General features: G+C 41.9%; 1 pseudogene; it reads left to right on the top strand.

Moving 5' to 3' along the window:
* The first annotated feature begins 954 nt into the window (after positions 1 to 954).
* Positions 955 to 14692, top strand: part of LOC101985426 — a 34082-nt pseudogene continuing 20344 nt past the window's right edge.

Raw genomic sequence — 14692 nt, 5'->3', positions numbered from 1 at the left:
AATTCTATAAGTTCTGTTACCGTTGAGAAACCTGAGTAATACAACTACATTGAACCACTTCCTCTGTGAAAAGCACAATCCTTTGTCCTTACTGGAGTAGACACTTATTCTGCTTATGGATTTGTCTTTCCTGCACCTAATGTTTCTTCCAGAACCACTATCCATGAACTTACAGAACGCCTTATCCATCATCATGGTATTCCACACAGTACTGCTTCTGACCAAGGAACTCACTTCACAGCCAGAGAAGTGTGACCATGGGCCCAGCATTGTAGAATCCACTGGTCTTACCATGTTCCCCACTAAAATGAACAAAATGACCTGGTAGAAAGATGGAACAGCCTTTTGATTTTACAAGTTACAGTGCCAGTTAGGTGTCAGCAGCCTGGAGGACTGGGCAGGGTTCTCCAGAAAGTGGTGAGGTGTCAGCAGCCTGGAGGACTGGGCAGGGTTCTCCAGAAAGTGGTCTCTTCTTTGAGACAGTATCAGGTATATGGTATGGTTTCTCCCACAACCAGGATCCATGGGTCCAGTGATCAAGGGATGAAAAAGGAAACAATTCCACTCACTGTCACGTCTAGTGACCCACTAGGAAAGATTTTGTTTCATGTTCCCCCAACCTTAAGTTCTATGGCCTAATTGTTTTGGTTCCAGAAGAGGGGAACGAAGTGCCCCAGTCAGCAGCCACACAAACATCCCTTTGAACTGGAAGCTCAGACTTCCCCTGGCCACTTTGGGCTTCTGGCGCCCTTAAATCAACAGGCTAAGATAGGAATAACAGTGTCAGGAGGGGTGATTGATGCAGATTATCATGGGGAAATTGGATTGCTTCTCCACAATGGAGGTAAGAAAGATTTTGTCTGGAATGCAGGAGATCCTTTAGGGTGTCTCTTGGTGCTACCGTGTCCTGTGATTAAAGTCAATGAGAAACTGCAACAGCCTAATCAAAGCAGGATGACAAAGGACACAGATCCATCAGGAACGAAGGTGTGGGTCACTCCTTCACAGCCAAGACCTGTTGAGGTGCTTACTGAGGGTGGAGGTAATACAGAATGGGTAGTCAAAGAAGGTAGTTCTAAATACCAGCTAGGGTCACATGACCAGTTGCAGACATGAGAATTATAATTGACATGAGCATTTCTGTCATATTTTGTGAAGAATGTGTTTGTACAGATGTTTGTGTTTTCTTTCCTCAATTTCTTCATCATATGATGTAACATAAACCAAGAGAATGTAGAATAGTTATCACATTTAAATTTGGGATACTAAAAGAGATCCCTCAAGGGACATTGCTACCTATTCTAAACTTAAAATGTTTTTACAATTGCATGAGGGATAGCTGTATCATGTTAGGCATAATTACAACCTGGTTAAATATATTATGCATTTGCGATTGTACACGGGATAGTTATAACCTGGTTATTATTTTCATTTGGAAATTAAACCTGACATAAGGAGATTGAGTGTGTATCAAGTTGATAGGGGTGAATTGGAGATGGCTGTTCTTGCTTGTCAACTTGACTACATCTTGAATTAACTAAAACCCAAGTAGCTGGGTACACCTGGGAGGGCTTTTTTTTTCCTAATTAAATTATTTGAAGAGAGAAGACCCACTTTTAATCCAAATATTTTGAGGTGGGAAGATCCACCTTTAACCTGGGCCGCGCCTGTTGGCAGCCTATATAGAGGACATGGAAGAAGGAAGCTTGCTCTCACACCTGCTTGTCCTCCCTTCTCGCTGGCAAGTCCCTGCTTTCACGAGCATTAGAGCCTACTTCTTGGGATTTTGGTCTAGACTGAAGAGCAGCCCTGGGACATCCAGCCTTGTGGACTGAACAATAACTGAATTCTTGAACCTTTTGTGAGTAGACAGCCATTGTTGGACTAGTTGGACCACAAACTGTAAACAATTCTAATAAATTTCTAGATAGACAGATTCTATAAATTCTGTTCCTTTAGAGAACCCTGACTAATATAAACTAGGTCTTTAATCGCAAAAGCATGTGGATTCCTCTGACAAGCAGAGCTCTGTGAATTCAAGGCCAGCCCAGTCTACATAGCAAGTTCCAGGATAGCCAGCACTACACAGACATCCCTGTCCTTAAAATAAATAAATAAACAAAAATTTGCCTTTATTTTATCATCATTGGAGATCAAACCCAGAACCATATATGCTAAGCAAGCTGTCTAGCACTGAGCCACAGTCTTAGCCTCTAAAGGGTACATTTTTAATGTTCTCCAGTTGAAGGCTGGGACCATAGCTCACTGTAGAACACTGACTTAATTTACATGAGTCTAGAGTCCCTGAAGTACAAAAAAGAGAAAAACAGAGAGAATTAATTCAAAGTATTCAGGTTAATAATAGAAGTAAATATGAGTGCTAACAATTTTGTATAAGCATAACTGAAAATCTTCAGAAGATGGATTTATTCAGATCATCTGCTGATATGATTTAAAAGGAAACAAGGTTTAAAGTCCCCTGCGTAAGTACCACAAACTGAAAATGAGGTGCTACAGAAAAATTAAAAAGAAGCATGGCATGGTAAAAATGCTAAAAATTCAAGCATTAAATGACAACAAGCTGAACTCATTTGTCAGACAGTGGCTTCCTGGCTAGAAAAGCAATCTAAAAATTTGTTGCTTTTAAGAAACACAAACCAAGAGCATTTTCACAGTAAGTCATGTAAGAGGATAGTCCTAAGTGAACAGGGGACAAGCTGGGATTACTATTTTGGCGGCAGATGTCAGCAAAAAACAGCACAAGGAATAAATAATGTCATTACATAATGGCAAATACAAGCAAATTATGAAAATTACAAGAACACCAATGAATGCACTACCCAGGCTATTTGTACCCAGGTGAAGTGCCGCACGCTTGTAATCTCAGCGCTCAGAAGACTGAGGTAGGAGGAAAGGCAAGACCAGTCTGGGCTACATAATAAGACCCTGCCTCAAAACAAAATTGCAAGAAAACCCACAGAATGAAACAGACCCAAAGTAAAATTTTTAGGCATGTGCCACCCCATCTGGCTGAAATCACTTTTTGGTTTTGTTTTTTTGTTATTTTGTTTCTTTTTTGTTTTGTTGTTGCTATTATTTGAGACAGACTCTCTCTGTGTGGCTTAAACTGCCTTACCACTCATGATGACAAATTTCCTGCCTCAGCCTCTTGGATGCTGAGATTAGATATGAGCCACCAGGCCCAGCTGTAGCTGGTTTTTTATTTTTATTTTATTTTGTTTTGTTCATTTAACAATCATCTTGGAATCATCTAGACAAGTCATGATATGCTGAAGTAATGAAAATCATCCACAATATTAGTGCTTTCAAACTAGAAACAACAAATACCTAGGCTGAGGAAGGATTACCACAAGTTCAAGGCCATTCTGGGCTATGTAGTGAGAGAACCAAAGTTAAATGCTGGGAGTTATTTCTGTTTTCACTCCCCATCTGCACCCACACCAGATGTGCTTGATCACGCGTGGGGGGCGGGGAGTATGGAGGCAGGGAATTTGTCAGGATGTACACTGTTTCTGATTGGACATAGGCAGGGGGTATATCGGCAGGAAATACATCATGATATATGCTTACCCATGTTTGGATCTGATGGGAAATATGGTGGCTTTGTGGGGTTGCCTTTTTAAATCAGTGCAAGGCATGACCCATGCATATTTTCTAGAAACCCGGACCTGGCCAGAGAGTTCATCAACCTAGCCAGTAACTAATTAAAACTTGTTTCAAATTTGGCTTTAAACTGTGGCATTGGTCTTATTCTTGACTGGTGAAATTAACAACAGGAATACCATTTCAAAATAATAATAATAATAACAACAACAACAATAATAATAATGATAATAGACAGATAATTTGAATCAAATACACCTCACACCGGATGTGATGACATGTACTGACATGTACTTAGAACCTTAGAACTCAGGATTCATTTTTTATTTAAGTTTTTTAAATATTTTACATCTTAATGTAAAAAGTTTAAGTCCACTCTCTGGCCCAGTTCCCCTTTCTTCCCCTCTTCTGACCCCTCCCCCACCCCATCCTCTATCCTCTCCTCAGAGCTGCTAAGACCCCCCTTGGGGAGTCAACAAAGTCTGAGTGCCAAATAGAGGCAGGACCAAGCCCCTCCCCACTGTATCAAGGCTGAGCAAGGTATCCCACCATAGGGAATGGGCTCCAAAAAGCCAAGAACTCAGTATTCTGAAGCAGGACAATTATCATGAATCTGGGGCCAACCTGGGCTATGCAGAGACCCTGTCTCAAAACAAAACAGCAACAATAATAAAATAAATAAAAATAAATTTACAATAACACAAATATAGCACTCTATAGCGGCACACATCTGTACTCCTGGTACTCGGGTGACTAAAAGCAAGAGGATTGCTGTGAGTTTGAGAGCAACTGAATTATACAGCAAGTTACAAGACAGCCTGGACTACATAGCAAGACGATCGACAAAGGGAGGGGTGGGCCGGGCCTCTTTCCCAGCCAGAGCTCACATAGGGAGCAGTAAAGTCTCTTGTGACATTGTGTAAGCAGTGCTGTGCAAAGTGCTGCACAGAAAGCAAGGCAAGCATAGGAACTTTCTGGAAATACTGGATCTACAGGTTGGCCTGAAGAATGATGACCCTCAGGAGGACAAGCACTTCTCAGGTACCAGCAAGCTTAAGTCCACTCTCTGGCCCAAGCTCTCCAGCAGTCCTGTGATGGGGCCACGGCTGCGGATGCTGCAGGTACGCGAGGGCAACAACATGAAGTTGGGGGCTGGAAAGATAATTCGGTGGGTAAAAGTGCTTGCCACAACAGCTTGAGGATCCAAGTTTAATCCCTGAAACCCAGATGTCATCCCAACTCCTGTTATGATATGGTAGGCAGAGACAGCATCAGCCAAACACCTGCATGCAAGCTAGCCTAAAGTGCACAGCAAAATGACAGAAACAAAAGAGACCTTGCCTCAAAACTACAGTTAACTGTCAAGAGGCTCACAGCCACCTGTAACTCAAGCTCCAGAGAAGCCAATGTGCTCTTCTGGCCTCTGCTGGCAGCAGCACTTGTGCTACACACACACACTTTAAAAAATAATAACATTTTTAAAAACTCAGTGAAAGAAAAAAACCAACTCCTGCAAAATTCTCCTCTGATGGCTACATGCATGCCATAATATATGTGCATGCCATATTCTAGCTCTTCCTCCCCCCCTCACCCCCCCCACAAACACACATGCAATAAGTAAATGATTTTTTAAGAAAAATAGTATGAAATTGGCCAAGATGTAAAATAGGTTTTTTGACCCCTGAACCTCTCTGATCCTGCCATCCATAGTCAAGTTCCAGATAAAAAAGGCTCTGCCTCTGGCCCTGCCTGGGCTTAGTCATGTGACAATGACAGCCTGTGAGCTGGTCTACAGCAACTGCCTGGTCATCAGTTTCTTGATGGCATTGCTCACAGATTGGCAGTGTGTCCAGGCTTTATTCATCAAGATTACCAGGGCCAAGCCTCACTGTCTGTAATAGGACTCGCCTTACTAAATCTTAGTGCTAACAAACCAAAACAAACCAAATCAAATATTCTGGGGAGATTGGGAACACAGCTCAGTTGGTAGAGGGCCTGCCTAGCATATATGATGTCCTAGGTTCAATGTCCAGCTCCATATAAACTGGGGAGGGGGCAACAGGCCTTTAATTCCAGCACCCAGGATGGAGGAAGGTTAAAAAGTAAAATTCATCCTTGGCTACATAGGGGATTTGAGGCCAGCCTAGGTGTCTTAGTTAGGGTTTTTCTTGCTGTGAAGAGACATCGTGACCATGGCAACGCTTATAAAGAAAACATCAAATTAAGGAGTCTTGATTATAGTTTCAGAGGTTTAGTCCATTATAATCATCGTGGGGACATGGCGGCTACAGGCAAAAGTGATGCTAGCAACGTCATGCAGTGGCCAACATGGCTCTAGGCTACCCAAAGCTTCACAGTGAAACCCTGCCTTAAACAAACAAACAAACAAAAAGATGGAGTTGGGGGGGGAGAGAAATAAAACAGGCAAAGTCTTGTTTTGTAGTTCAGGCTTCCCCTCCTCTGAGGTCAACATCCTCCTGTCTCATCCTCTCAGGTGCTAGGGTTACAGGCCAATGCCACTATGCCCAGCTTAAAAATGTAATTCCAAATTTAAGTACTTATTCAGATAACACCCAAAAAACATCTAAAAATTATTCCACTTGGGGGCTAGGATGTAGCTTAGTGTTGGGCTCCTGTTTTGCTACTAACATGGAGAGACCCTGGGTTCCATCCTCAGTAACACATACAAATCTATTTCACTGTGATTATTATCATTTAAAATATGGCTTGTTGTATAAGTTTACATAGAAAATGTTAAAAGCATTTCATGGGGAGTAAGACTTAGATTCCAAATCAACTCAGATTTCAATCCATCTCCTAGTTAGACCTCACTTCATTCTCTCTCCTCAACCATCTGCCTTCATCTTACAGTACTCTATAAATTCTATTTCACTTGGTGCTGAGGATGGGACCCAGGGCCGCGAAGACGCTAGGGAAATGCTCTAACCTTGGGCTGCATCTCTACTGTGTTACATTTGTTTACTTGTTTATTTTTCAGATTTTACATTTATGTTTAATTGCGATAAGTGCCATGCCTGTGGAAGACAGAACAGGGTATCAGGCCTGCGGTAGCTGGAGTTACAGGTAGTTGTGAACTGCCTCGTGTTGCTCTTAGGAGCTGAGCCATCTCCCCAGCCCCCATCTCTACTGTTTGTGGTTCTCTTTCATAGAATGGATGTATTTCTGTGGGATTCCCAACTCCTGGAGTCCTGCCAGGTGCCTAGCAGGCACTCAGTAAATAGCCAATGAGTGAAAGAGTTCTCTTAAAATCCATATGACTCAGACTCCTGGTCAAGAAAAGTTTCATTCTGCCCAACAACAGAAACTTGTCTTTATACTCAGGACACATAAAAAGGAAAATCAGGACAAGGAGAAAGTAGAGGATTTGAAAACAATGGAAAATATGAAGAAAAGGAAATAGAGGAGAAAGATCCAAGTGTGATATAATCAAGATATGAGTCTGTAATCCCAGCACTTAGGAAGTGGAGGCAGGAGTGCCAGGAATTCAAGGTTATCCTGTGCTACATGACAATAATCTCATGCCATTCTCCCAATAGAATGGTCACTCCAAGTCTTGAATTTTAAAAAGAGCAGTCTTGAACTAGGAAGTGCTGCTGAGCTATTAGTCTATGTTGCCTTCTGCCTTGGAGCACAAGATCAAGGTCCATCCCAGGCCCCACTATAATACTGTGAATAATATATAGTTACCTTGGAATTATCTGAATTCATGCTGTGCTGGTTGTGAGCTTCCTCATGCTTGTTCTCCATCTCCACACCCCCTACACACTAAGGTTGTCTGAGAAGATAGTGTAAAAGGGCCGCAGACCTTAGCACAATGGTTGTCAACCTGTGGGTCGTGATCCCTTTGGAGTAAATGACCCTTTTGCAAGCTAGAGGGGAAAAGCCAGTAATCAGCATTCCTCTGTGATCTCTTATAAATTAAGCTTTTATTATCAACCAATGAGGGCAACATATATTCTCAGTGTACAGAAGGGTTATCCTATAGAATTTCCCCTTTTTATATCAAAAAGGAATGTTTCAACTTTAACATAGTAAAATTATAGACAAAAACAGTTATCAAGTAAGAATTACAGTTACAATCTAACTTACCTTCTTATCATAACTAAGAAAAACTATAACTATCTGGTCTTCAATTCCATCAAAGACCTGAGAAGGATATTACCTGAGTAACCAGGAAGTACAAGCAAGCAACTTTCAAAAGACATGAGAAATGACGTCTTTCTCAGAAACAGCTGGCTGCCTAGATAGTCACTCAAGGTTCCTCTGTAACATTGGGACATCTATCTTTGGCCTACAGGCTTAGCATATCTGACAGAATCGTCTGAGAAGCAGGGAATTTTGAGGACTGTCCTACCTTGTCTTAGCAAAGCTTGGTAGTCACCTTTCTTGTGTCCTACTGTTCCATTTTGTATAGTAACTGTCAGCAATTGAAACACAGGAAGTTTCTTTGCCCACATGGCTAGCTTTTTCCATAAGGAAAACTAAAGTCCATACAGAGTTTTTTTTTGATGCCCACCATCTTTTCTGAAGAACATTGGTTCTGCCATGTCTCACAGTCATGAAAATCTGTTAATAAAACATTTTAAATGCCATATTCTGTAGATCTTTAAAAGGGTTGAAGAACACCTATCTAAATATCATTGTATATCTAGAAAATCTGACTAACATAACAATAAGTTTGACTATTATAGATAACTAACTGTATTTTTGCAAATCTGTATTTCTTAATTACACATACATTTTGATTGAGCTGTATAAACACAGTATCTTAAACAAGAATAGACATATACATACAATATAATAAAATTAACCTTAAACCTATATCAATAAACTAAAATCCATAGCAATGTAAAATATTTTGAGATTAATAGTTGTTTTTTGGATTAAAGTAGATTTAATAGTCTATCCTTTTTCCCATCATCTCCATATCATATTCCTCTTTCTTCTTTTATAAAGAGATTAACTATGACCAATAACAATTTATAACTAACCCCCCTTAAATGAAAAAAATTACAAATTATATGTTGGAAATTTGGGTGTAGTTCTCTAGACTACTTCCTATTGATTGGTGGGTGCTGGTTATCTTTGAAAGAACCTGAGAAAATTTAAACTTATGGTCAAGTCCTGACTGAGAGACAGGGTTATCTCAGTCAGCAGCTTTGAAGCTGTTCTGGATGTAGAACACAGAGGAAACTGCAACAGATGTGCTCTGAAACATTGGATCATCAGGGTCATCACTCCCATCAGAGTTCTCTCGGGGGTCTTGTTCCATCAAACCATATTCACCTGAATATTCTCTAGAAACAGAAGCTGAACCTCTTTTCCAAAGCAACATATCCTTAGACCCAAATTTTGAAGTCAAAACACGTTTAAAATATATAGATTTGTTTAACTTAGCAGCCCCTACAATCAAATGTCTCTCAGCAGTAAGTTCATTAACAATAAAAAAAATCCAAAGAAAACACAATAATATACATAATCCAGACATCTCTGGATATTTTCCATCCTTCTACGGCTTTTTTCTTTTCTATTATTTTTCTTCTCTCTTTAAAGATTTTATTTAATATTTTTAAACTATTTCTTTCTTTCTATGACTGTCTATAGCTTTTTCTTTCCCTCTTAAGCTTATACACATTGTAAAACACATGGGAACCTATTTAAAGGTTTTCCATTTGGCCCTGTTTTACTGTGTATCTTCTAGTCTTTTTTGACCCTGTGAGCAAAAACCCTAAATCCACCATGTGCTTAAGCCTGCAGCTTTGCTCTCAAACTCACATGCAGCAGTACTGTTCTTGGCTCTATTTTTGTGAGAACCTTTTTAAAAGCTTTTTTAGGTCTTGTGTAAATCCATGCCCGATGGTAGGCACCATATGTAACCGGAAGTTTCTCTGTCCCTCCCCATCCCACAGCCACTTCTAAATCATCACTTAATATTAATTATAGAATGTTTGACCTACAGTTCAGGCTCTTACATTTAAATTAACTCATTTTTATTAACCTAAGTATTGCCATGTGGCCATGGGTTTTACCAGTCTGCTGGCATCTTGTTTCTTGGGTAGCTGGCTTGTGTCTCTCCAACTCTGCCCTTCTTTCTCCCTGTATTCAGTTTGGCTTTCCTGCCTAGTTATATTCTGCCTTGCTATAGGCCAAACCAGCTTTTATTATCAACCAATGAGAGCAACACATATTCACAGCATACAGAAGGGTTATCCCACAGCATTCTCTACTTCATTTCTTCCTTCAGGTTCCTGCCTTGAATTCATCCCTGACTTTCTCCAATGATGGACTACCCTGTGAAAGTGTAAACCAAATAAACCCTTTCCTCCCCAAGTTCCTTTGGTCATGGTCTTTTGTTTCTTTGTTTTGTTTTTCTGAGACAGGGTCTCTTTGTGTAACAGCACTAGCTATCCTGAAGCTCACTTTGTAGTCCAGGCTGGTCTTGAACTCACAGACATCCACCTGTCTCTGCTTCCCAAGTGCTGGGATTAAAAACAGTGGGCCACCCAGCTTGGTCACAGTCTTTATCATCACAATAGAAACCCTAAGACACATACTATCTGAAAAGAAGAGTTTGATGAGTTCATTTTTCCCTTTCACCTAAGCTCCCATCTTCCCAGCACTTCAAAGGATTAGTTACCTCCAAGATCTGCAGAGCACAGCAACTACACCTTCACAAAATCAATAAAAAAGAGCCACCTTTTCCTTATAAAACATTAGAAAAACATTGTACAAAAAACATTTTCCTGGAACCTGTTTGTTTCTTGGGAAAGGGTCTCACATTGGAGGCCAGGCTGCTCCAGAACTCTCAGCAGTCCTCTTTGCCCAAGCCTCCTGAGTACTAGGGTTATAGGCCTGGGCCACTACACCTGACATTTCCCTGAAGTCTATGCATTAACCTATGGGACCGTTCTCACTCAAACCACCAAACTGTGTTCTGGAATTACCCATGACAGCGAAAGAAGTATCTTCCACAAAGAACCTTCTGGTCAACTAACCACCTGCCTTGTTTATTTGTTTTGTTTTAGCTTTATTTATTTATTTATTTTTGAGACAAGCTTGAATGAGCGTCCTTTCTTAGCCTAAGTAGCTGGTACCAGTTGGAGGAACTTCCCAACAGTAGCGGCAGTTCAGGCAGAAACAGGTCTTTTGTAGAGAGACAAGTCCCATCCGAGGCAGGCTCTGGCTGCTCTTTGATGAAGGCCTGGCTTATTTCACAACCTCGGGGAAGCCTGCCAGAACTGAAAATGAAGACAGCAGAGCTCCCTGGTCCATGGTCCCTGGCTCTGCCTGGTATGGGATGGGAGCACTGGGAAGACGTTTGAGGAAGGAAACTGGCCATGATGGGAGCCCAGTGACCAGATGATGAGCAGATGTCACCACAGTGATTGACAACAAAATATGCACCAGCCCTATCTGAAAGCCCTGGGTAGGTTGGTGAAGTGGCCAGCTGTCGTAGAATTTAATTACTGTGAAGAGACATCATGACCACAGCAGCTCTTGTAAAGGAAAACATTTAATTGGGGCTGGTTTACACTTCAGAGGTGCAGTCCATTATCCTCATGTTGGGAGGCATGGCAGCATGCAGGCAGACATGGTACTAGAAAAAGAGATGGGTGTTCTACATCCAGATTGGCAGGCAGCAGGAAAAGACTGCTACACTGGCTTGACTTGACCATCTGAAACCTCCAAGTCCACCCCCAATGACATACTTCCTCCAACAAGGCCACAGCTACTCCAACAAGGCCATACCTCCTAATAATGCCAGTCCCTATGAGCCTATGGGGGTTGATTACATTCAAGCCACCAACTTTGCCATTCTTCATTTTTGTAGAAAAAAAATCACTTCTGCTAGAAGACAGAACATAGGGAAATTCTTATGAAGTGCCTGAAATTCACTATATATTTAAGCTGGCCTCAAACTCAGAGATCCAACATCCTCTGCCTCTGTAGTGTTGGTATTAATGGTGTATGCTACCACATCTGGCCAGAAAACATTTTTATACATTTATCCAGATCTTTTATTTCATTCACAATTCTGGATATAATCTTATATGTATTTTATTATGTATATATACACACATATATATTTCATTATTTATGCTAATATAATGGCATTAGTTTTAATTTTAACTTTCACTTGCTTTGGACTGGGGTATTAAAATGCAACTGACTTTTAAAAAATATTTTTATGTATTCCTTGAATATTTCATACATGTATAAAATGTATTTTGATCTTATCCACCCCAACTATCTTCTTTCAACTTACTCCAGGACACATCAACCCATCTCTCTCCCAACTTCATATCCTCTTTTTTGTATTATTATTATCAATATGTCCTTGAGTTCAACTAGATCTGACCGTGGATAAATGGGTATGGGCTCATCACTGGGACATGGGCGACCTACTCACAGCCACATCTCCAACAAAAAGTGATTCTTTCTCCCTGGCAGCCATCAATTGGCCAAAGCTTCTCAAATAAGGCTGAGGCCTCAGGAGTCCATCTCCCCTTGCCTATGCTGGAATGTTCGCTAGTTTTGTCTTATGCCAATCTTGTGCAGGTGACCTCAGCAGTTGTGAGTTCACATGTGCATCAGCTTTATCATATCCAAAAGACAGCATTCACAATTTCCTATCCTCCTCATCCTCCAGCTCTTTCATTCCCCACATCAGCAAAAAGGCCTACCACAGAACAGAACTGTAAATTTGACCTGTCACAGAGAAGCTAATGCTTTATAAAAAACTGGGATGCATGATCTATTTGCTTAAATAAAACTTAGATACAAGGCTGGTCCTTAGATATAAGCATCTGGACTCTGAGTCTACCCCTGGGCCTGTGGACCTGAAGTAATGTCATGAGATTCCTCATGGGACAGGGTAGTTCAACACAATTCACAATGAGTCCGACTTGAGCCCCTCCCCAGACATGATCTGGGAAAGACAGAGGAAGTCAATGGGCCTCCACCATGGCAGTATGTATCCAGAGGGGAGCTTAGGTAACTTTTTTGAATTCAGGATTGATGAATAGCACAAAAGCCCACCCATGCCATGCAGGATGTTGGATCACAGGCCCTTGATGAAGACCCCTCCATATTCATTCTTAAAGGCCTTTCTCTAGCACCCCACAATGCCTAGGTATGATGTCTGCTCCTCTCTAGCCAGACTACATCATCATATGTCTATTAGCAACTGTGCTATCATCCAGCCATACCACAAGTATATACTTGGGGTCCTGGAGCATACCCCTGGCAGTGTGCTTCACCCTAAAGTTAACAGCATGGTGGATAATGATACCCCAAACCAAGAAGCTGAAGCCTGCTACAGACTGCAGACTGTGTCCGATGTGCTGAATTTCGGCAATCTCCCATAGCCCTTGAACTCACACTCAGCTGGACTCGCTCCAATTGACCAGGCTCTGGGTCAAATCCAGCAGGTAGATAAGGCACTGGGATATGGCACCAGTAGGTCCTCTGGAGGCCAGGCTGCTTTAGAAATAACTCCAGAATCAGGAGTGGTTTTTTCATGCTGCCAGGGAACACCTGCTTATACTGATCCTTGAAGGCAAACTGAGAGCTTGAGTAGGAAGTAGTGGATGACATTACCAGGTTGCATGACAGAAGAACAGCACACCCTCCTCTTTAGGGCTTCAAACTATGCAGTCTGCAATGCTCCTGTACTGCTTGTCTGCAAGGGTCTGCTCCCCAGCTAGGAAGTGCTGGCCAGAGTACCGCACCTGCAGGAGCAGCGGGACTGGTTTGATCCAGCCCAGCTGTTGTGGAGGTGGCAACAGCAGTTCCCCTGACAACTGGACAGCCTCAGGAGCTGGCTAAGGTCTACTTGCCACTGCTAAACTGATAAAGCTAGGACCATCAATGCCATCAATGCCGTCACAGAGATCTGAGAAGGACAAAACTGAGCAGTGTAAACCAAGTAGCCTCTGTATCGATTAAAACGGCAGAGACTTACCTTGTACCTGAACAGCTTGCCTGGGATCCTCCATGGTGATCTCACTGGCTTTGTTCGGGGTAGAGATCATCAGTCGTCATTGTCACAAAGCACAACGTTAAGTCTTCAGCTGTCACACGAGGCAGCATTAGCCAAACCCAGAAGGTCTAAAAGATTTTACTGTGGTGGAGGAAAAGTTGGGGGATACTGATTTGCCTTAGTGAGGCAGAGTAGAGAGCCATCAACCCAACAGTATCCACAGTTTGGGCAGGATCCTGCCAGGGGCGAGGTAGGGGGCAGTTCTTTGTCCAGCAGTTAGCATGGCCACACTTGAAGCAAGCTGCAAGTAGAGTCGAGTCTGTTGCTGCCCATTTTTTTAGAGATAGCCTCAGCTGCTGTTACCAGAAGCTGGTATTCTGTCTATCAGGGGAAGCCTTTTGTTCATTAAAGACCTTCAGTGCCATATTCACAGATCTCTCTGAGGGCTTTGAGGGCCATCATCTAATCGATTAATCATACCCGATTTTAAATGGACTTCACATGGTTTTTTGTTACTTTGTTCAGGCTTAACCTTGACAACATATACAGAAGGCTAAATGAACTGCATTTGTGCTAAAGACTACAAGCATAGGTCTGAGTACATGAAAGAATTTCATCATTTGTAAGGTGACTGACCATTAACTTGTATCTTAATTATCTTTAACAGTTTACAAATTAGTAGCTGTCCTAGTTACTGTTCTATTGCTGTGGAGAGACACCATGATCACAGCAACTCTTAGAAAGGAGAACATTTAACTAGGGTGGCTTATAGTTCAGAGGTTTAGTCCATTATCTTCATGGCGGGAAGCATGGTGGCATGCAAGCAGACATTGTGCTGAAGAAGTAGCTGAGAATTTTATATCCAGATCTGCAGACAACAAGAAGAGGTAATACTAAGTCTGACTTGGGCTTTTGAAACCCCAAAGCCGGCAGGCTGCAGGGACCGAGCGCAACACCGAGAGCAGATCGCCCCACTACAATTAAATCAAAGAGGTAGGCCTTTGGTTGGTGAAGTCCCTGGCAAAGGAGGAGCCAGGCCCTATTCCTGAAGACCCTTCTGAGGGG

The sequence above is a fragment of the Microtus ochrogaster genome, chromosome 10, assembly GCF_000317375.1.
Source record: "Microtus ochrogaster isolate Prairie Vole_2 chromosome 10, MicOch1.0, whole genome shotgun sequence".
NCBI classification, from domain to species: Eukaryota; Metazoa; Chordata; class Mammalia; order Rodentia; family Cricetidae; genus Microtus; species Microtus ochrogaster.
This window is presented reverse-complemented; position numbering and strand designations above follow the sequence as displayed.